The sequence below is a fragment of the Vulpes lagopus genome, chromosome 4 (assembly GCF_018345385.1).
Source record: "Vulpes lagopus strain Blue_001 chromosome 4, ASM1834538v1, whole genome shotgun sequence".
NCBI lineage: Eukaryota > Metazoa > Chordata > Mammalia > Carnivora > Canidae > Vulpes > Vulpes lagopus.
In genome coordinates this window covers 109,024,604-109,046,369 of record NC_054827.1, presented here as the reverse complement: position 1 = coordinate 109,046,369, position 21,766 = coordinate 109,024,604, and the positions used below count along the sequence as shown (strand labels likewise).

Sequence of the window (21,766 nt, the reverse complement as noted above, 5' to 3'; positions counted from 1 at the left end):
CGCCTGGGCAGGCGGCGGCGGCGGCGGCGTGGGCGCCGTGATGCAGGTGTGACAGCCGCCGGCTCCTGCCTCCGCCGGGATCGCCCGCGCGCCGCGGTGGCCGGAGCTGCGGGCCGGGCCGCGCGCTCCCGCACCCGCACCCGCACCCGCACCCGCGCCCGCGCCCGCGCCCGCGCCCGCGCCCGCACCTGCACCCGCACCTGCACCCGCACCTGCGCCCGCACCCGCGCCCGCGCCGCCCCGGCCGCGGATCTCCCACCCAGGTAGGCGACGCGGCGGCTAGCTCGGGAGCGTGCGGAGCGGGCCGGCCCCGACCCCGCGCGCTCCGGGGCCTCCCCTGCCCGCCTGCGGGGCCGGCGCCCACACGCTGCCGCCCCTGGACGCTGTGCACAGTCCACGGCTCCAAAGCCGGGGGAGAGTCTTGGAAAGCGGGTGCAGAGAAGCAAGCGCTCGCCGGCCGCCCGCGGCTGCGCGCTTCCTTGAAGGCGGCATCCCCAAGGGCTGCTTTGAAGCCCGGTTCCAACTGTTAGCGCCGCACAGTTCTGCAACTTGGGCTCCCGACATTTGTGAAGTCCCTTTGCATGAGCTTCCCAGCCACGGCTTTTAGCTTCAATTCTATTTCTGGGAGGTGGGTTTTGCTGCTGGCGGTTTGTTCCTAGAGAACACATGATAAACGTGCTTACACCTGGTGGCTCTGGGTTGGGGTTCGTGAGTGTGTGCTTCTGCGTGTGGGGGCGCCCTCCGCGGGCGTGGGGGCCGCTTCTTAGGGACACAGAGAGGGTTTGTGCAGAGATGGATTTTAGCGCAAGGAAAAGAACATGATCTGTTCTGCAGGGATGGGTGAGCAAACGCGTTTGGCCAGGGAGGAGCGAGGCACAGCCGGTTCTTCCGCAGACGGGTGTTAGATATCTCTGCTGTCGAGGGGTTCAGCAGGGCTGGGGAAACACGACCCTCGAACCGGCAATCACGAATGCAAACTAGCTCCGTTTCAAGGTAACTTAACGTCCCTTTTGGGCTTCGCTAAGAGCAGCTGAGTGGGGTGGGTGCAGGGGGATCCCTGCTTGTTTTCTTCAAGCCTGTTTGAAAGGGAAATGTGGGTGGCCTTGGGATTCAAGGAGTGGCAGGTGAGGGGTGAGAGATATGTGTAGGGGGAAGAGGTGGGCATTGCAGCCAGCTCAGCAGTTGTTCTGCTGCACTGGACCTCTTCTATGTTTCTGTTTTCTGCCCTTTCCAGAAGAGGTGGCTCGTCCTGCTTGCTCTAGTCAATGCAGCAGATCCAGTAGAGGCTCATTCTGCATCTTTCTTGAGTCAGCAAATACTTACCGAGCACCTAGTATGTGTCAGAGGCTGGATTAGTCCTTGGGGATGCAGAGATGAGGAAAACAAAGTTTAGGTTTTCCAGAAGCTCACAGCTGGTGGGGGAGAAACACCTGTAATAATCGAGTGTGATGAGCTCAGTCGTGCTGGTGTGAGGAAAGAGTGGCGGGAGCAAAGAGGAGGAAGGAATTCATTGTGCCAGGAGATTACTTTTAAAACGAAGCCCTCCGCAGATGAGGTAGGGCGTGGATTTCAGTAGAGCTTGGGTCCCTCCCTGGGTCCTTTGGTCTGTGAGTGACCCACATGACTCTTCCACCCCATCAGCATCATAGCTACTGGATGGGCAGAGCTGTACAAGTCATGACAGGGCTGGCATTTGCAGTGCATGACCAGATCCCAGTAGACACACACACAAGAGTGCACCCAATGCAGGTCAGGTTTTTTTTTTTTCTCCTTTTAAAAAAATTGATTGTTTTCCTAAATTCCAGGACCAAGAAGGTTTTGAAGCAGTACTTCGCAAAGGCAAGGATTCTGGAAAATTCTGAGGGATTTTTTCAGAGCAGATGAACTTCTGCTTTCTTCCCCCTTGGGTCCCTGACCTGTCTGTACTTGTCTCAGCCCAGTTCAGAGGGAAAGCTCTGACCATGATTATGTCTAAATGGGTGGGAAGGAAACCTAAAGCCGTTACTACCAATCTAATCCAAACTAATGGATGTTTTGTCCTGCACAAAACTGTAGTAGGGGATGAAATATGATAAAGCTCTTGTGTTATGTGTGTTTACTAGAGCTGCATATCACATGCATTCGGTAATCTAAACCATCATCAAGGTGTTTGAAAAGCAGGCTTGATGGACAAACAAACCTAGGTGAGTATCTTGGGCAAGTTACATAGCCTCCTGTTATGCTTTACTTTTCTGATCTGTAACATGGAGATAACAATAGAGTTGTTATACGTATTACATAGTAGGTGCTTACAAAATATTTGTTCATTGTTAAATGATTTTTGGACATAAACTGCTTGGCACAAAGTTGATGCTCAAGAAATTGCAGTCCTTTATTGAGTACCTACTATGTGTCAGTGACTGCTTTATGTGTGGGGAATGCAGAAATGAACTAAATGAAGCCCCTATGCTCAAGGAGCTTAGTGTGTGTGTGTGTGTGTGTGTGTGTGTTTGTGTATGCAAATGTATAACAAATAGCTAAATAACTAGATAGTGAATCAGCCAATGATACATTATAATGGAGAGAAATAAAGCAGGGTAAGAGGAATGAGGAGTGCTGCCAAAGGGTGCGGTGAAGATTGTTATTTTTTAATGCAGCCTAGTCAGGGAAGGCTTTGCTGATAGGTGACATTTGATCAGATCCCTTGGGGAAGTGGGGGAGTGAGCTAGCCAGATGCTGAGAAGGAGCATTCTGGACAGAGAAATAGCACCTGCAAAATCCCTGAAACAAGAGAGAGATGTGTTCATAGGAAAATCAGAAAGGAAGCCAAGGAGGCTGTGGTTGAGTGAGAGAGGGGTAGGACTCAAGATAGGACAGGTGACATGGCAAGGTCACTGGGGTATTGCCTCTTATTATTTGTATTTGTCACTAAGTTTATGTCCTGAGCTCTTGTTTTAAGAATTGGCTTAAATCTTACACTCTACATTTAGAAGAAGGTTGGTTGGTAAACGTTAAGTTCCTGGGGTCATTCAGAGCGTAAGTCAGTGTAGTAAGTGGAGGCATAAATTTTTGCATGGTGACAAATGGCACAGGAATCAGGAAGGCAGTGCAAACAGTGTACAGCTATCTTTCATCCAGATCAAGTATTTGTGATCCTTTGAACCTGAACATCATGTTTGTTTCCTCCTCCACCCCACCCCCATAAAAAAAGAAAGCATCATCTTTAGTGAATAGTCCTGCAGATTTCTTGTTAGCTCTTTGTTGTCTCAGAGGATAATTAATAGTTTCTGTGGTTGTGGAAAGGTGTTGGAGTTAACTGGAAATATACTGACCTTATGGTGTCTCATGGAACGCATTTACCTAGTGTCATATGATTAATTTATTTGAGACTTTTATAGTTTGTATGAAGACTCTAGTTTGCTGCTCTGCCCTTTTGAGACTTTGTTCCTCTACAGATTTGAGAGCTCCATCCCATAACCATTCGTGGTGTAGTAGGGCAATTGCAGTGTGTTCTATGGACAGAAATGGGGCTGGATGCCTGAGAACCTTGTTAAAGTTTCTGTGAAATAGGATATCATGTGGCTGGGTCACTGTTAGGGAGGCTGGCAGGATTTCTCTCAAGATGCCTCAGAAGGTGACATTTACCATGGTGAATGTCTCCAACTAAGGTCTGGCTTTTAGTTTTGCTGCCTTGCAAACCTGGTCTGTCACTTCTGGGCCACATCCTAGTGACCTTGCTCACCTGCACACGACTCTACTGATTTGTAATGGTTGAGACAAACTATGTGGCATGGCTACTAGGTCTTCCTGCAGACTCCCCTTCATGAAGTCTAACTCCTAAGGAGGAAGTTTCCCAAAAGCACGTACTCAGAGCAAAGCAGCTTAGATGACTACCCTAGGGATTGATCACACACATTAGGGTTGATATTGTCAATGGGACTACAGAAGAAACCTCCCTAAAAGCAACCATTTATTATTTTCTCACATGTCTATGGGTTGGCCGGGCAGTTTGCAGATCTGGGTTAAGCTTGGTTGATCTCAGCTGGATTTGTTCATCTGATTTTGGTCTGCTGATAGAGTGGTGGAAGGCTGGCTGCTTTAGGATGACCTCAGCTGGGATGGCTCAGCTCGGCTCCATGTGACCTCTCATTCATCAACAGGTGAGTTGGCATGTTCATGTGGTAGTGGCGGGAGTTCGAGAGACAGGGGAAACCTGCATAGCCTAAACTTACCGCTGGCACACTATCATTTCATCCTTGTCTATTGGCAGGGTATCACAAGGCTAGTGCAGAGTGAGGAAGCAGGGAATAAACTCCACTTCTTGATGAGAGGAGCTACTTAGTCGCATTGCAAAGAGTATGGATACAGGGAAGGGAGGAATTAGGAGTATTTTTGTGATCAATCTACTATGGGGACCTTAATATTTAAAGTACTCTGGCTAAGTCTCCTTTTCTTCTGAACTCTGTTTAAATGGGAAATGCCTGCAACTGGCCGTTTTTCTTTTCTTCTCTGTTTCCATGGCTAATCAACTTTGGACATATATACCTTTAGATAGTCATTTATTCGGCAGATGTTTGTTGAGTGTTCTCTGTATGTCAGGCATATTATAGGTAGGGGACACAGCAATAAAAATACAACATCTATCCTCGTGAAACATTTATTCTAGTTGGGGGAGATAAATAATATGAAAGTAAATAAGTTAATGTGTAATGTTAGAACATCAAGCGGGGAAGAGAGGGTGGGAGAGTGCCTGGTTGAGTGAGGGGTTGAGTAGATGGTGGGCATTTTATAGCAAGTGGGCAGGGTGACATGAAGGAAGTGAAAGAGTGAGCCAGATTGATATCTGGGGAAAGATTCTTTTAAGCAGAGGAAGCAACAAGTGTGAAGGCCTGAGGCAACAGAGTACTAGTACGTTCTGGAAACATCAAGGAAACTTATGAAGAAGGAACTGAGAGAGGGTGAACATGGTAGAAGTTGAGATCTGATAAATAGCAGTGAGCTAAGCAGTACATAGTCTTGTAGGGCCTTGTATGGACTTTGACTTTTGCTCTAAGCAGGATGGGAAGCCATTGGAGAATTTTGAGCACTGGTTGCCATGATCTGATTTATGTTTTACAATGATCACTTGAGATTTAGACCTTATAAATGACGCTAGGGGGTCAAGAATGAAAACAGGGAGAGCAGCCAGGAGGCTACTATAGTTCTTCAGGCAAGAGGTGGTTTGGACTAGAGTGGAGAGTGATGATGGTGAGAAGTGATCAAATTTTGGATATATTTGATAGTGGAGAAGACCGCATTTGCTGATTGGTAGATTTACGGTATGAGAGAAAGAAAGGAGCCAAGGATGACTCCACATATTCTGACTTGAGCAAATGGAAGAAGTAGCCCTTTACTGAGATGGAGAAGGAACAGTCATGGGGTTCAATGGATGTCCAATGGGAGATGTTAAGTAGATAGCTATATATGTGAGTCTAGAGTTGAAGGAAGGGGTTTGAGCAGGAGACACACATTTGGGTGTCATGGATATGTTATTTATTTGTCCTTCAGAAAACCAGTTATTGCTGTATCACCACCAGTGCCCAGAATGATGCCTAGCATATAGTATGTGCTCAATGAATATTTTTTGAATGAATGAGTGAATGAATCAATGGAACAGTTTATTCACTGGAGGTGACTGCATATTGTTGCTTCAGTGGATCTTGAAGTGTAACTCTCTGAAGTTATTCCCTTTCTTTCCAAGGTCTTGTGGGAGCCTTATTGTGGATCTCCTGGGCTAAAAACAGACTTTAGATACAAAGGCTTCAATTGCTTATATCTTACAGAAAGCAATATGTGGTGACAAGTAAGAAAGAGAAATAAGTGGAAGCCAAAAAATAGCTCATACTTTCAAAAAAAGGAGACAAGATCTTCCAGAGAGAGGTGGCTGAAATTCAGGGGTGTGATGTTCTTTGGTTATTATTGTACTGCTCTCAATTTAAGATTAAGCAGGAGCAGGGAAGAATCTTGAAAAAGGGAGAGATTTATTTAAATCAATTTTATGCCAAGTGAGAGAGAGTCACCAGCTCACTTGAAAAATCCCACATCTACAGCATCTTGCATAATGTGTTCCTGTTTATAAAAGGAGAGAAGTAGGCAATGGTTTTATTGCAAAGGGGGAAGGTTAGACTGACTTCAGTCTCAAATTCTGGGTGCTATCCATTTCTTTCCCATGGTGTGGCTAGGTATGTGTGAGGGCGAGTTTTGTTTGCAATGATATTGAGAAGGAGGGAATGAAAAAAGTAGGTACTACCATTGGAAGTGGTTTCCTCTGTGTGTGTGTTTGTGTGTGTTTGAGAGAGAGGGGGAGAAAGAGTGTATGTCAATAGTAGGGAGGAAAAACAATTGAAGCCCAGAAGGAAGTAAGAGAAAGATAGTAATGTGGCCTTCATTTTTTTGTGTGTTTGTAATAAGCCTGACCACATGGGGCATAGGATGGAGCAGTGGGGTTTGGAATCAGACAACTTGGTTTTAGCTCAATTGTCATTACTTTCTTTTTTTTTTTAAGATTTTTTTCTTTATTTTTGTGTGCACACATGCATGCAAGAGAGACAAGGAGAAAGAGAGAAAATGAGCAAAGGGAGGGACAGAGGAAGAGAGAGAGGCAGAAGCAGACTCCTTGCTGAGTAGGGCTCGATCCAAGGACCCTGAAATCATGTGGGTCATCTATCAAAGGCAGATGCTTAACTGACTGAGGCACAGGCACCTAAACCTCATTATTTTCTAACTGTGTGAACTTGAGCAAGTTATTTAATTTCTCTGAGCCTTGGCTTCCTCATTTGTAAGATGATGATGATGATGATGATGATGGTGATATTAATGATGGTAGTGATGGTGATGATGGTGATGATAGTGGTGATGATGATAGTAATAACATCTAAGTACTCTGCAGTTCCTTTCATGCTCCTGGACTTGGAAATATGTTGGTCAAATGTTAATTAAGTGATCACCATATCTTTAAGTCCTGTGTTAAGAGAAAATTGAGAACCTGTCATTTAATGTTACCAGTGCTATTGAGAGGATTATTTGCATTGGGCTCATGCTATTCAAAATAAGGCAAGTGACTAATAATCAGCCTTATGGGCTGGAGATTTCCAAATGCCTCAGAAGGAAGCCAACCTTCTATTCTCTGCAGTAAACCAACCCCACTAGCTCAGCTCAATAATATCCTATAGTTTGTTGGAATTCCAGGATGAAAATTTGAGTCCCTTGGATTATGTAGATGCAGAAACTGTCCTCCCAGATGCCTCCAGGCATTGTTCCTACAAAATCTACCCCATGGTGTCTTCTACTGGAAAAATCTACTGTTATCTCTGTGCCAGGCACATAGTGAGCATGCCCTAGATATAGATTAGATACCTGAATGAGTAAATACTGTCGTGGTTGTTCTCTTGGCTAAACTTCTTCCTGGTGATTCTTCAGTTGCCTGGGCAAGAAATGACAGCATAAGTGACAGTGATGAGCTAAGTCTTCAGCACCTAATGGGTACTCAGCAGCTAATGGTGTCTCTTTCCCCAACCTCTGTGCCTTTGCTGCCATTCCAACCTCTTCTAGATCAAGTATCCTACACTCAACTTTCCCTTGGAACTCTCAGATCCATCAGCAGCAAAGGCCAAACCTCCTTTGCTGTCCTGATTATTTATGACAGCTCACCCAATAGTGTTGCCTGTCCTAGCAATGAAGATCCACATCATGATTCCCACCACACAGAAGGAGGTCCTATCAGATCTTCCTGTTTTCTATAGAAACTCCTGCTCACCCAATTTCTGTTCTCTTTTCAGAGCTTGCTTCTGTCTTGGGTGGCAGGGGAGAGAGTAACATTAACTTTTTTTCTCCAAAAGGCGTTTGAAAATTCTCCTTTCACTGGTGACTGCAGAACTCCTCAGAAATAGAATTGAACTGCACCACTTTTAGAAGTTAGATCATATAGGCCGCGTCCTTTCTCCCACTTCCATCTTGCAGATGGAAAATGTGAGGCCCAGCAAAAAAGAATTCACAGAGAAAAGTACCCTTGGAGACATGGAGGAACTACCTCATTTCCTTCTTGTCCAGCTCTGCAAAGATGCAAGAGGAGGCACTTTTGCTAGACCTCTGGAGCCTTTTCGAATCACAGATGCCTGAATCTGGAAGCTGGCTATTTAAGCTGGGGGCTCGGTGGCCTTCTCTGTTTCCGTACCAACTGCAGATGACACACGTATTGGCAGGAGTTCTGGGCACCTAACACCTAAGCAGAGAAGGGTGTAGGTTTTCAAGGTCTTCCCATGACAGGAACCTGCAGATGAATCCCTGTCCATGGATAAACATGCCTTCATTCCTCCCAAGGATGCAGGTTTTGTTTTAGTGGATATTTAACAGACATCTTCCTTTTTGGGTCCAGAGCAAGTCCAAAGCAGTGGAAGGACTTTCTTGAACTACAGGGTCTTAGCATTTCCAAGCCAAAGAGATCTCAGAACGCAGGAATCTCAACTCCTTGGGATGCATTCACTGCTTATTATAGGGAGAGGAGTGGAAGTCCTCCTCCTGTGCAAAGTGGGAAGCTGAGTCTAGAGAAGAAAATGACTTATCTAAGGTCCTGCAGTAAGTTAATGAAGGCAAGAGGATCAGAGCCTAGTCAGGCTTGCAGCAACATAAGTTCGCCTGGGGTTGGGACCTGGAGAGAACAAAAAAATAGGTCCTGGTTCCCTTCATTATTATGCTTAGAAATCCTCCCAAACAGCACAGCTAGTTTTCCCAGGCAGGTGGGTCCCTGGTTAGCCCCCTCAATAGTTTCCTCTGAAAAGTCCCCTGGGATTTCCCCCTCTGGCCTCCAAAGCCCAGGCCCAGGGCTGCTCTTTCTCGGCCTGTGGCCCCTGCTCTCTTGCCATGCCCGGGATCTGACCATGGCCTTGGATCTGATCTGGGGTGCAGCAGATGACAATAGAGAGAGGGGTAGAACTCAGCTGGCACGTGGGTGGCTTTGAGGGAGAGGAAATGGCCTTGTTGGGGGGTGGCTTGCTTCAGGCAGAGTGCTGGTCCCAGGGATGAGGCTGGAAAGCTCATGGCAAAGGCAGGAGCTCCTGATCTTGGAGGCTGAAGGGACTTAGTTCCACTCTTACCCCTATGATGAGTGATGAACACATCCCACCCATGCTTGCTTGAATGTCTATGGGTTAAATGCAACCACTTGATTTTTTTTAAAGCAAAGCATAAAAATTAATCTTTAAGGAAAGGGAAGCTATGGGATTACTGTAAAAGCAGTAGCTTAAAAATTAAAGTGATAGAATATGAATTACAGGAGAATTGTCATAAGCAATATGGAAGCAGGATGTGGTGCTGAGCCACGTCCTCTTCTTTTCTTTTGGATCATGCTGGCCAATCTAATGGGTGCCCCCATTAGATGCTATGTCTCTTGGAGGTTCCTCTAGCTGTCTGATCATGTGAAAATAAGAATTATTATTCTGCATTGAATTTTCACAATTTCTATGAAGTGGGGATGTATTGCATTTTATGGTGGAGTAAACTGAGGTTCAGAGAAGTTAAATGACTTGCCCAAAGTTTAGTATCCACTAAAGGTCAGAGTGGATTCAAATGCAAAGCTGCCTCACGGTCTAGAACATCTTCTTTGGCCTGTGCTGTGGTCCTTCCTCACCACATCCATGAAGGCATGTTAGGTGGGGCTCCGGGCCTCAACCCACTACCCAGACTTAGCTTCTTCTACTCTGATACCATAACTCACTGTCTTATAAAGGGACTTTGCTAATACCTGATAGTGCCACATGGGCTTATCCCAGGCACTGAATCCAACCTGCTTCCCAGCCTGTGGAGCTGGTTTCCTACATTCATATGTCCATCTGCCCTCCTGCAGGCTTGTTCTCAGGGTCATCACTTACCTGCAGGTGGAGATATTTAACTTTGGAAAGGGTCAAACTTCAAGTGTCCTTGATGGTTAATGGGCCCTAACTCAGTGCTCTGTGGCTCATAACTGAGTTTCTTCTATTACTTTAAAACCAATGTCCTGTCTTCCCTAAGGATGAGGTGAGAGAAATCTGCTTGTTTTCCTCTGCATAATCAGATTTCATTTATTCTGGATACTAACATTGGGTGTGGACCCATACCCAGATCATGTTCTTCTGTAGATGTCTATCCAGCCACTGCCATGTTTTATGCTTCATTGCTTATATTTTTCTCTTATTGAAAGAGTATCTGTTTTCTCAGTCTAGAACTTTTCATCCTCTGGAAGTGGGGTCTTTGAGATTTGTCCCAGGTGTATCATGTGTCCCAAAACAAGCTCCAGGGCCCTGCCACTCAAAGTATGGGCCCTGAACCAGTAGCAGCAGCATCACTTGGGAGCTTGTTAGAAATACAGTATTTCAGGCTCTACCCCAGACCTGCTGAAACAGAATCTGCATTTTACTGAGATCTCCAAGTGATTTGTCTGCACAGCTCACAATATCTCCATACCACTTTTTCCTGCTTCAGAGCTCACATGGTCTGTGAGCTCACATGGTCAAACTCTTGGCTCTACACCTCTGTCTCATCAGGGAAGCAGGACCATGACTTGAATAGGGCCTGAGTTTCCTCTGTTGGCTTGGTCCTACAAGGGCTGCAGTTCCTGGGCTATGCCATTGGGGAGTTCATTGATTAATACCTTGAGCCCAAAGTGAGAAGGTGATATCACAGAGGTATATACTGAGTGAATGTTTGTGGAAGCACAAACTCTAAGCAGTTGCTGTTGCTATGTGAGGAAAGAATACTGGGGCCAGGAAAGCTATTGGAATGGGTGAAGGGATATTGCTTCATTGGACCCTGAAGGATGGGTAAGAGTTTTCCAGATGGTGGTGGAGGGACGGGGGGGGGGTGGGGGGGAGGGGAAGAAGGGGATTCCTGCAAAGATAGTTTGCAGAATGACATACAGACACGCAAGTGCTTGGTTGATTTGGGAATAATAGGAAGTGATAGGCACGTGTGGCTAGAGCATGGAGTGTGAAGTGGTTTGAGTCAGGGGGTGGAAGATGAGGAGAGAGGGATGGGGAAGATAAGTTTGTTGGGAAGTGTTGTGGACACCCACTGGAATCTCTTGGGTGGGGGCGCTGTCTAAAGATTATCAGGTGTGCCAAGGAGGAAAAAGCTCAGGAACCACTGAGATACATAGAGGAGCTGATTGTCTTGGCTCCGCAAAATGGTCTTCTGAGTAATGAGATAACTGCTCAACTGTTCTATGCTACGGACACAAGGCTTGGCTCTGTGTGAATTGAGTGGATCAGAAGTCTGATATGGGCTCTATCACAGACATCCATCCAATTAGAGAAATAGCAGCCTTGGAAACTGTGATTGATGTCTTGGAGATGCATTAAGGTACAGAAAGACCCAAGAGAGTATGGATAGTATTTAAGAAATATAGAAAAGCCCTTAGACCACAGTTTTGCAGAACAAAAGTAGTAGAATTTTCAGTTTCCCGCATTTGAAAAAGCTTGAGTTACTATTTCTGAGACAGTTGCCTGATTACATGATTCCAACCCATAACTCCTCCAAGAGTTACTAGTTAGAGGTTTCCCCTCTTTCACCTTCTTGTCACCATTTTAAGTATATTAGAACCACATTACTGATAATCTAGAAAATTGGGAAAAGAAGAGGGAAACCCACCTGTAATCCCATCAGCTATGTAGGAATTTTGAGTTATTTTCTTTATTTAGAAATAACTGTTAATTATGCAGTTTTTGGAACCCTGTGGCAGAGACTGGAAAGCTCTTCATCAGACACACCTGGTTCCTTGTCTTCCGGTGCACACAAACTACATCTCCCAGCTTCCTTTGCAAGTGGTGTGGCCAAATGACAGATCCCTGGTCTGTGAACTTCCACAAGCTCTTCCAGGCCCTTTCCCCATCCTGCCTGGGGCTGTCTCATGTGCAAGAAATAAGCTCTGCCTATATTAAAACACCAACGGACATCATAGAGTTCATTTGTTACAGTGGTTCGCCTACCTTCACCAGTACAGACCCTGGAATTGCAATTTACTGGTTTTTTTCAGAAGCTTATGGGAACACATTGTGAAAGATCAAGAAGAGAGTTTCTTGACAACATGAAGATTAAAAAGCTGCCCCCTGGGTTGACTATTGGGTGACCTGTTTTTGAAGAGCTCCTTCAGTATAGAGAACGGTATGGGTTAAACATCAGTGTTCCCTCTGGTGACTATTCCAGGAACATATATACTCTGAAAAGTCTAAAGTTCCATATTTTCCCTTTCCTTCTCTCATTGTTTCTGACTTGTGCAAAATGATGGGGCTATCTTGTAGAATTCATTTTTAAAAAGATTTAATTTGGGGTGCCTGAGTGGCTCAGTCAGTTAAGTGTCTGCCTTTTGCTCAGGTCATGACCCTCTTTTGCTCAGGTCCTGGGATTGAGCCCCAGGTCAGGTTCTCTGCTCAGCAGGTAGTGTGGTTCTCCCTCTTCCTCTGCCCGCTACTCCACCTGCTTGTGCGCTCTCTCTGTGTCAAATAAATAAATAAAATCTTTTAAAAATTTAAAAAATAAAAGATTTTATTTTTATAGAGCAGTTCTAGGTTCACAGCAGAGGTGAGAGGAAGTTACAGAAGTTTCCATGGGCACCTGCCCCTACACATGCAGAGCCTCCACTGTTAGCAGCCTCCCCCACCAGAGTGGTGCCCGTGTTACCACTGATGAGCCTATACTGACACATCATAATCCCCTGCAGGCCATAGTGTACCTTAAAATTCAGTTTTGGTGTGGTACATTCTATGCCCCATATAATTTTTTTAAAAAGATTTTTTGAAAGGGGAAGTGCCCTGGATTACAGAACCAAGAAAGGTTCGTGGTTCTTGAAGAATATGGGGAAGGTGTAGCATCTTGACCTTGGGGTGCTGGAGGGTTAATCTATCAGCTTACCAAAAGGGTTAGAAAACAAGAATTTGCAAAAGAAGGTGGGAGTGCTTCCCATTTCTGTTGTGTGTGCTTGGGATTGCTCTATATTTGGATGATGACTGTCTCGTTTGAGGGTTAATCCTCTTTGTCCGAGTCATCCAGCCGGGGGATTAACTGCTTTAAACTCCAAGCCTCACTGGCCCTGACAATGTGAGCTTTATGTTGCCAAGAACCAGGGCTTCCAGGGGTCAATTTCTGTTGACCCAGCACACAAGGCTCCTTTGTGGTTATTTATTCCAACCCCTTCGTGCTGTAGAGGGAGATACCGAGGCCCGGCAGGGGAAGTAACTGATTATTTCCTGTAGCGGATCTGTGATCAGAACCGTTTCCAGTCTGGAGATCTCCTTGGCTCTGTGCTCGTTTCTGATGAAGGGTTCAGGAAAAGTAGCTTAGCTGAGAGAGTCAAATAGTGGATCGGTGGGAGAGCCCCAGTGCTGATGGAAATTTGGTATTTTTCTGGAGAAGTCTCCAGTCTGTCTGTGAAAAGTCCAGCCTGCTTCCTTGCTAACAGGTGGGCTACTTAGAAATCTCCATGGGGCTGAGTCCCCCCAACCACTTTCTGGCTTTGCGTACTCGGCTCAAGATTCCAATTCTGAGATGAAGGACATCTGGCTGGCCCATACCCCAGGGTACCCTTGCTATAAATCGCACACGGAGTGAGGGAAGGGAGGGTTTTCAGAGGAAAACTGAGGACTGTCACAAAAGCAGACCTGGTTGCTGGCCAGGCAGTCCCCACAGTCCCCACAGTCCCCACAGATGGCCACCATACACCCTCTTGCTGACATAAGGATTCCTAAATATTAGCTTTGTGGGTGAGTGTCAAAGACTTTGAGAATCTGGCTATATGTCCATCTTTCCTTCCTCTTCAGAGGGCTTCCGGTTTTCGTAACCATGTCCTTGCGTGCCATAATCTTGCATGTTAAGAATTAAAATGTGCAAAATTCAAAGATGGATTCCCCTTCCCCCTTAAATCCTTTTTACATTGATTTATTCAGTGAGCATTTATTGGCCGCCTGCTGAGCTGGGCACTGGGATTAGTGGTAAGCAAGGAAGACATAAGCTGTGCCTCTGAATGGCTAGTTTGTCCGTAATTTGAAGACCTGTAGGCACCACTGCTGCTAACCAGGGGTACTAAGTTCAGTTAAAGAAAGTGCATTGTTGAATCACATCGATGACATTGTTCTGCCAAAGAATGTGACTCTGCATTCTTTGTGTGCATAGAAAATCTTGGAAGACAATGAGTAAAAACATCCATCTTGGGATCAAACTGCCTGCTCCCTGAGGCTAGGAGAGAGTGGGTGGCCTGTGTTTGGGCTGCTTCTGTTTGCAGGGTGAATGGGAAGTGCCACCAGGGCTGCTTTGTTGTTGGGTGGTGTTTGAACACCGGACAGCGTATTGCTTTGCTCTTATCAGGTTATTTGTACAATCCCAGCAGCTGGCAGGTGTGTAATAATTTTCAAAAGAAAAATCCTGAAGATGTTTGCTTAGAGAGAGAACAAAAATAGGCAGAGAATGAGGTGTGCTCCACAATCCTGTGCAGAACATGGGGTAGCTGTGCTTCACAAAGGCGGGATTGTTCCTTGGTTAGAATTCCCCATGGGACTTCCCTTCCTCAAAGTTCAGCAAAGGGTCATGCATTCTGGAAGGGAAGCCTGTCTCGTTCTCTTTGCATGCACTGACAGAGTTAGAAAAACTGCCCTGGCCCCGGGGGATCTGGTCGGACCTGCACTGATGGCTGATAGGGAGCTCACAAGCAGCCACTGTGGCTTTGAGCCCAAGGTTGGCAACCAGAGTACAGACTTGGAAGAGCACAGAGCTTACACTTTTCTCTCTTTCTGTTTTATGTTCCGTGGCGGTTAGGCTCTGGAGTCAGATTACTGCATTTGAATCTTATATCCTTTACTTACGAATTGTACTTCAGTCCTCTGTGCCTTACTTTCCTTAGCTGTAAAACAAGAGAAATATTCATAGTGCTCTATCTCATACAGTTCTTAAGAGAAAGAAATTGAATGAGATAATACAGTGTTCAGCACAATGTTGGCTATATCACAAGCATATTAGTCAGCTATTCCTGCTGACTAATGATAATGCTTCATAACAGGCAGCCCCAGATAGCTCAGTGACTCATACAACAAACCTTATTTATCTTATTCATGAGTTGGCTTATCAACTGGGATGGCTCGCCTTCATGCTGCAGGTCAGATTCAATCCACCTCTCAGGAGGCTCCTAGCATCTACTAGGGACATGTTCTTCTCATGGCAAATGATAAAAGGATATGAAGGATGCCAAACTGTACAGGCACATTTAAAGCCTCTGTACTCATTATGTTTGCTAACATTTCATTGGCCAAAGCAAATCACATGGCTAAGCCCAATAATCAATGAGGTGGGAAATATACTCCTTCTCTCACAGTGGAAAATACTGCAGTGTTACATGGCTAAGAATGCAGATTATGATTACAGGAGGGAGGAGAATTGGGAATAATGATTTGATATACCAAAGCAAGTTAGCTCAGTAGCAGGTTGTTGAGTGAGATTTTTCTATCATTTCCAAATGGGCACACAGAATAGAATCTGAAAATAAGAATTCTTAGGCACTCTACTTTTTAAAGTGAGCCACAGGGGTGCCTGGCTGGCTCAGTCAATGGAGCATATGACTCTTGATCTTGGGATTGTGAGTTTTCAGCCCCACATTGGGTATAGAGATTAAATAAATAAGTAAATCTTTTAAAAAAATAAAGTGAGGCATGGATAGCTGGGGTCCCTCGTGACTTTCTAGGAGGTATCAAAACTGGCCTTGGAGCCCTCAACTATAAGTCCAGGGTCTATATAAATATAGAGATGGAAACAGAAGGTAGAATCTTTGGAATCATAGGTATAGAAAGTTCTTGCTTGAAAGTGACTTTTAGGGACCCCCAGGTAGCACAGTCCAGTTAAATGTCTGACTCTTGGCTTTGGCTCGGGTCTTATCGCAGGGTCGTGGGATCCAGCTCCACATCAGGCTCCATGCTCAGTGCAGAGTCTGCTTGGGGTTCTTTCCTTTTCCCTTTCCCTCTATCGGTGCCAATTCACTCTCATTCTCCCTCTCTCTAAGATAAATAAATAAGTCTTAAAAAAAAAAAAAAAGAAAGTGAGACTTTTCACTCTCCACAAAGTCAAGTGAAGGGGGTTTGAGAAACTCCCTTGTGGAGATGAGATTTTGCCAGGAGGGGAGATAAGACAACCTGCACCCTGGCTGAGTGTTTGCTGACCAGTTAACCAGCCACATTCCAACCCCCTAGGGTATTAATGGACTGGAACAGGCTGTACAAAAGACTTCTTTTGAGGGCTTGATGTGCCAGCTGGTGCCTACTTCTAGCCTGGAAATGTTGGCAAACAGGAGGCTTCATGGAGTAGCCTATGCTAGCAGGGAAAGATGGATGTGCCATCTTTCCCATAGTGCCAAGGGAAGTAAGAACATTTTTCCAATACATTCATTAGGGGCTCAGGAAGGTGCAGAAGGCTCCATGGGAGGGAGCATATAAATTCAGAAGAGAAGCAGAAGCCCCAGAGCTGTCCAAGTAGCAGCTGAATTATGATGCTGAATCCTGCACCAAAGAGAAATCTACCTGAAGAAGTGGCCAGATGCAAGGACAACTGGTGGCTTTGAGGTGGGACTTGGCTGCCTCTCTCTGAGGCTCCACAGTGCTGACGGAGACTGAAGTGAGGCTGAACACTTTGCCCGAAGAAAACTGCACACACAGGAGCCACTGGCATCAGAAGAGCCAGTGCAAACCAGAGTTATGCCAGGGAGAAAGAGTTCCTATAATCGTCATCATCATCTTCATCATCATCATCACCATTGTTGCTGCTTTTATGCTTCACTCACATTCTAGTTTGAATGAACAAAATTAGTTTGCTTCCTTTCTCCACTTCTGACTCCTATTTAGAGCTCCTTCAGTTCAGTTTGGAGCTTTACAAATTTTATGCATTGTCTAATGAGTTCTCTCTGCATGGCGGCCAGGTCTGGGGGTGTGGGCACTCTGGCTGATCCGCTTGGGGTTCCTGGCTTTTACTCCTAATCTCTAGCTTCTGTCTGGCCGGCAGCAGATGGAATTCTCTGCAGGAGGCTCTACCAAGTTGCTTCACTTTTGAGAATTAGGTAGGGTCCAAAATACATTTAAAAAATCCTGGTAGGGAACCTATCTTTGCAAGGAGTAAAAGGTTGGCATTTCTGAGGGAACAAGCTTTTCTCAAAAGTAAGAGCTATTTTTTAAAGATAAATCTTCTACTAGTTTGATCGTCTTTTAGCTTTCAGGGGGAGATTAGTGGCTAAAGTGGATGAGGAAAGGTAAGCTGTGTCGAAGGTTGTCATTTGAGATGCAAGTACAAAGCTATGATTAGCAATTCATTTGTTCTCATGCTTAGATTTGGGCTGCTTACTGATCAGCCTGAATTCAGCAAGCGACAAATCCCACTTCTGGCTCTGGTTGTAAACTAATGTAATATATGAAGTCAAGCTTGTTTCAAGCCTTATGTTTGCAAGGAAAGTTGAGATTACCCAAATCTACTGGTGAAATTAGTGAGTATTCAACTTTGCCAACCAGGTAGTCCTTATTCCATTATACTTACTATTTTTTTTTCTGATTAGAAAAGTGGTACTCGTTATTGAATAAGATTTAGAAAATAGTAAGACTTATACACCGTAAAGCTCTTTATTTGTGCTGCCAGTCGGCTAGCTGCACAGTTTGTTCTAATTTATCCTACAACCAACAATGTATGAGTGCCTCCCCAATGCATCCTTGCTTGAAGTATTATTTTTAAGAGAAAAATCAAACACTGTCAATTTGTTAATTGAGAAGATATCTTATTATTTTTCATTTATTTGATTGCAGATGTGATTCAGCACTTTTACTAAGCACTGTCTTTCCATGCCCTATGCCATTTCAGACTGAGTATGTTGTTTTCTATATCTGTCAGTAAGAGCTCTGTGTATATTGAGGATATTAAGTCAGTGACTTACAATTTGTGTAAATGTTTCCTTGGTCTATTTGCCTTTTACTTTGTATTTATGTGGTCTTTTTTGCCACGTAGAATCTAGTTTTCTAGACTAATATTACCAGTATTTTCAGTTAAGATCTCTTTCATTTCATGCTTAGTCTCCCCCCCCCCAACTTAGAAAAGTATTCATCTGTAAATCTTAACTGTTTTTATTATTTTGATTTTAAATGTGTTACAGTATTCATCGTTTGGACTTTATTATGACTTACGGTGTGAGGTAGGGATCTATCCTTATTTTAGTCTACTTCCTGTTGTTAATTAGTTTTTTCATATGTACTTAATGAATACTCTTCCTCTCCTCAGTGAATTGAAAAGCTACCATATATATTGTTCCATTGGATCTCTCTGCCTCTTGGTTTTTTTTTTCCTCTCTGCCTCTTGTGCTCAAACTAATGTAATTATTTTAGCTTTATGTTATGTTTTAATATCTAGCAGTACAAGTCCCTCTTAATTCTTTTAAAATGTTTTTTGCTATTTTCACCCATTTATTGTTCCAAATTAATTGCTGAATCATGTTGTCAAGTTAAAAAAAAAAACCCTGTTGGAATTTGGGTAGAAATTACAATTTAATTTCATTACAGTTTACATTTATATTTATGTAGTTACATTACAAACTAATTCGGTGAGAATTGGTGGTACAGAACATGATAAGTTTCTTTATTTACAATGTTTATTTTCAGTCTCCTTATAAAGCTTTGCATTTTAAAACCATCATGATAAGATAATAGAAACTGACCCTTTTGAGAATTTAATATGTTCCAGGCTTTGGGTTCTTTAAATTCAGTATCTCATTTAATCCTTCCAACTTACCCAAGATGATTCAGATGGCAAATGGTGGAGCCATGGCACCCACTCAGAGCTTTCTGATTCTGAAGCTTGAGCTGTTAACCTCTACAATAGAATCCTTTCCTTAAGATTTCTGCAAATTGAAGTGGCAGAGAACTAGTCAGTGAACATTATAATTTTTGTTTTGTCACTTTAGGCAAGTTTTTACCTAGTGCTATGTACATCAGAATCAGCTTAAGAATTTATTAAAAAAAAAAAATAAAACTTCCTAAATGTCGTGTCTCAGGAAATTTGAGTTCGGAAAGCTCAAAACTAGAGATGGGGCTGGGAAATTGACTTTTTAAAATAAAGTGACCCCCATGTGCAGCCAAAGGTTATGACCCAGTGATAAAGTACATCTTCATATTATTATTTATTTTGGTTTCTACCATTTTTATTTTCCTTCTGGAGTCATCCATAATTCTTGGGTAGAATTTTGTTTCTTTGTCTTTCATGCCTATTATATTCTCTCATAATTTGTACCTTTTTATATTTGTTCTTTTCTTTCTGAAGATGGACTCCACAACCAGGCAAATCAAACAGGGCACTCCCTAGCTGGAAAGGAAGAGGAAGGAGTTGGTGTAGAAATAGTAGCAAATGAGATCAGAACATCCTGTCTCTTGAACTAGGTGGGTCCTCATTCTAATCAGGGAATTTGTTCCTCTTTGTTACTCCCTTACCTTCCACACCCACCTCAAGAAAGTGTCTATTTATATCAATAATGTATTTTTGAAATGATTTGTTTATCTGTTTTAGAGAGAGATAGTGACCACAATCAGGAGGGGGAGAGGGAGAGAAAATGCAAAGCCTGACTTAGGGCTCCATGACCTGAGATCATGACCTGATCTGAAACCAAGAGTCAGATGCTTAACTGACTATACCACCCAGGATCCCCTATTATCAATTGTATTTTTAATGCAATCTTGCCCATTGACTCCAGGAGTCTTACTACAAAGACTATATTCCCAATATGTGCCAGACAGTCTCTGTTTGGTAAACCCATTATGTCAAGCGCTATGAACCTATTATCTCATTGACATATGTCCCGTTAGACCATAGATGTTGTGGATGCAGATAAGATGCACATAGAACTTGATTCAGAGTGGGTGTTTATCGTTGGTGCCTTCCTTCCCCTCTATCAAAAATTAGGCGATGATGCTCATAAATGGGGTCCTCAGACATCTTTTCTGGGGACTCAGTCAGGAAAGCAAGAGTACCTGGGGTTGGTTTCTCTGAATCATCTTTAATCACTAAGCTTTTTCCTGCTGGGTTTACTCTGCCCCATCCTCAGGCATCGTGAGCCATTTGGACACCAGTCCCCTGCTTGTTCTCTGCCAGCACACTTGCTGCAGAGCTGGCACTCCCCAGTTCTGGCTCCTTCCATCCTTTCTGCTGCTCCTAGTTGCTTGTTTCATCTCTCAGTGATTTAACAAAACTGGATGTTCCAGTTAGGATATTTTACATCTGGGGCTCATCTTCTCTAACCTTTCGTCTGTTGTCAGTCCTACACTTTCCAAGACATCTATTTAAATAAGGGCTTGAGGACGAGACAGTGTGGGTGGGGCATAAAATCATAAATCCTGCATTTGCTTCTCGAGGAATAACCTCAAAAGTCAAGATCCATGCAGTAAATGCTCATGCGCCCCTGTGTACACTGTGCTATTTGTGGGACAGAAATGAAAGGGGGGGTGTGCATTTGTTGAATGCCAGTTACTTGCCTACCATTTTCTGAAGAGTAGACCTCATTTACTCTGTGTAACAAATTCCTTGAAGGTAGGAAGTCTTCTTTCCTCTTTACAGGGAAACTAAGTCACCCCCCACCTACCCACCGCCTGAGTCCCATGGTTGGTACTTGATAGAGTTGTGATCCAGGTCTTTGGACAACTTGTGTAGTGTTCTTTTCTCTCTACTGGATCTGTCTTCACAAGGTCTCCAGAGATGAGCAGGGAGAGGTGATTTGTGAGAAGGCTGAATTTGTAGATAGGCCATTTCTAGGGGAGGTAAACCTGAGCTCTGAGCACACTTGATCTGTGTCCCCTGCATGTCTATAAGTTCCCTCTTCACCTGGAGATGCCTAGGTGGTTTAGTCGGTTGACAGTCTACCTTCAGCTTGGGTCATAATCCCAGGGTCCTGGGATTGAACCCTGCTTTGGGCTCCTTTCTCATGGGGGCTCCCTCTCTTTCTGCCTGCTGCTCCCCCTGCTTGTGCTCTCTCTCTGTCAAATAAATAAAAAATATTTTTTAAAAGATCCCCTTTCACCTGGATTGCATGGAGAACTGTGGCCCCGAGGCCTGCCCTGAAGAAATGCATAGGGCAGGTGGGTGCATTGTGTTGCCCTGAATGTCTCTCCGTCATGATGTGTTTAGCTTTGCCAGTTCAGGGAAGATTCTTAACATCCCTGAGGAAATGATCCCTCCATGTAGCCTCACTCTGGGCAGATCACCTTGGGGTAACACCAGGGTGGGCAAACTGTTTTGGCTCGCTGGCACTGGTTTGCTATTCTTTTCTCACCACATCCATTAAATTATCAAAACGTTATTAAGATTTAAATGAAATCTCCCCGCCTCGTCTCTCCATCTGTTCTCCCTATTTATTCCCTTAGGGACGTCACGAATCTGTCATTTGCGATTTTGCAGCTTCTCGTAGCTGCAGCACCAGCGGTATTTCCTCCGCAGGCTACAAAGCCTGACTTTCTAAGCAGAACTGGGGGCGGGGATGCTGTGAGGCTAAGGGCAACCCCTCCCTCAGGGACCGAGAACCCTCCCGTGGGTGCCAAACCCAGCAAGCATGTGCGGGTGGGAACACATGTGCCCTCCCTGTGCAAAACATTTTCAGGCCCTCAGAGAGATCAGAGGCTTCTGTGAAGTCATACTACACAGACACAACTGAATTGAATAGATTCATGATGACAATAACAGATATTTGTTGCATGCTTTCTGTGTTCTCAGTGCTTTAAATGTATTACCT

At 44.4% G+C, this 21,766-nt stretch overlaps 1 protein-coding gene across 2 annotated transcripts in view; it reads left to right on the top strand.

Moving 5' to 3' along the window:
- The first annotated feature begins 224 nt into the window (after positions 1 to 224).
- SV2B (synaptic vesicle glycoprotein 2B) overlaps positions 225 to 21,766 on the top strand; it is a 174,248-nt gene continuing 152,706 nt past the window's right edge. Inside the window, exon 1 of one of the 2 annotated variants that reach the window (XM_041753804.1) lies at positions 225 to 263. The gene's annotated coding sequence lies outside the window, so the exon portion shown is untranslated. Of the gene's footprint in view, positions 264 to 785; positions 994 to 21,766 lie in introns of those variants that run through there. The other variant, XM_041753803.1, reaches the window with a different exon arrangement.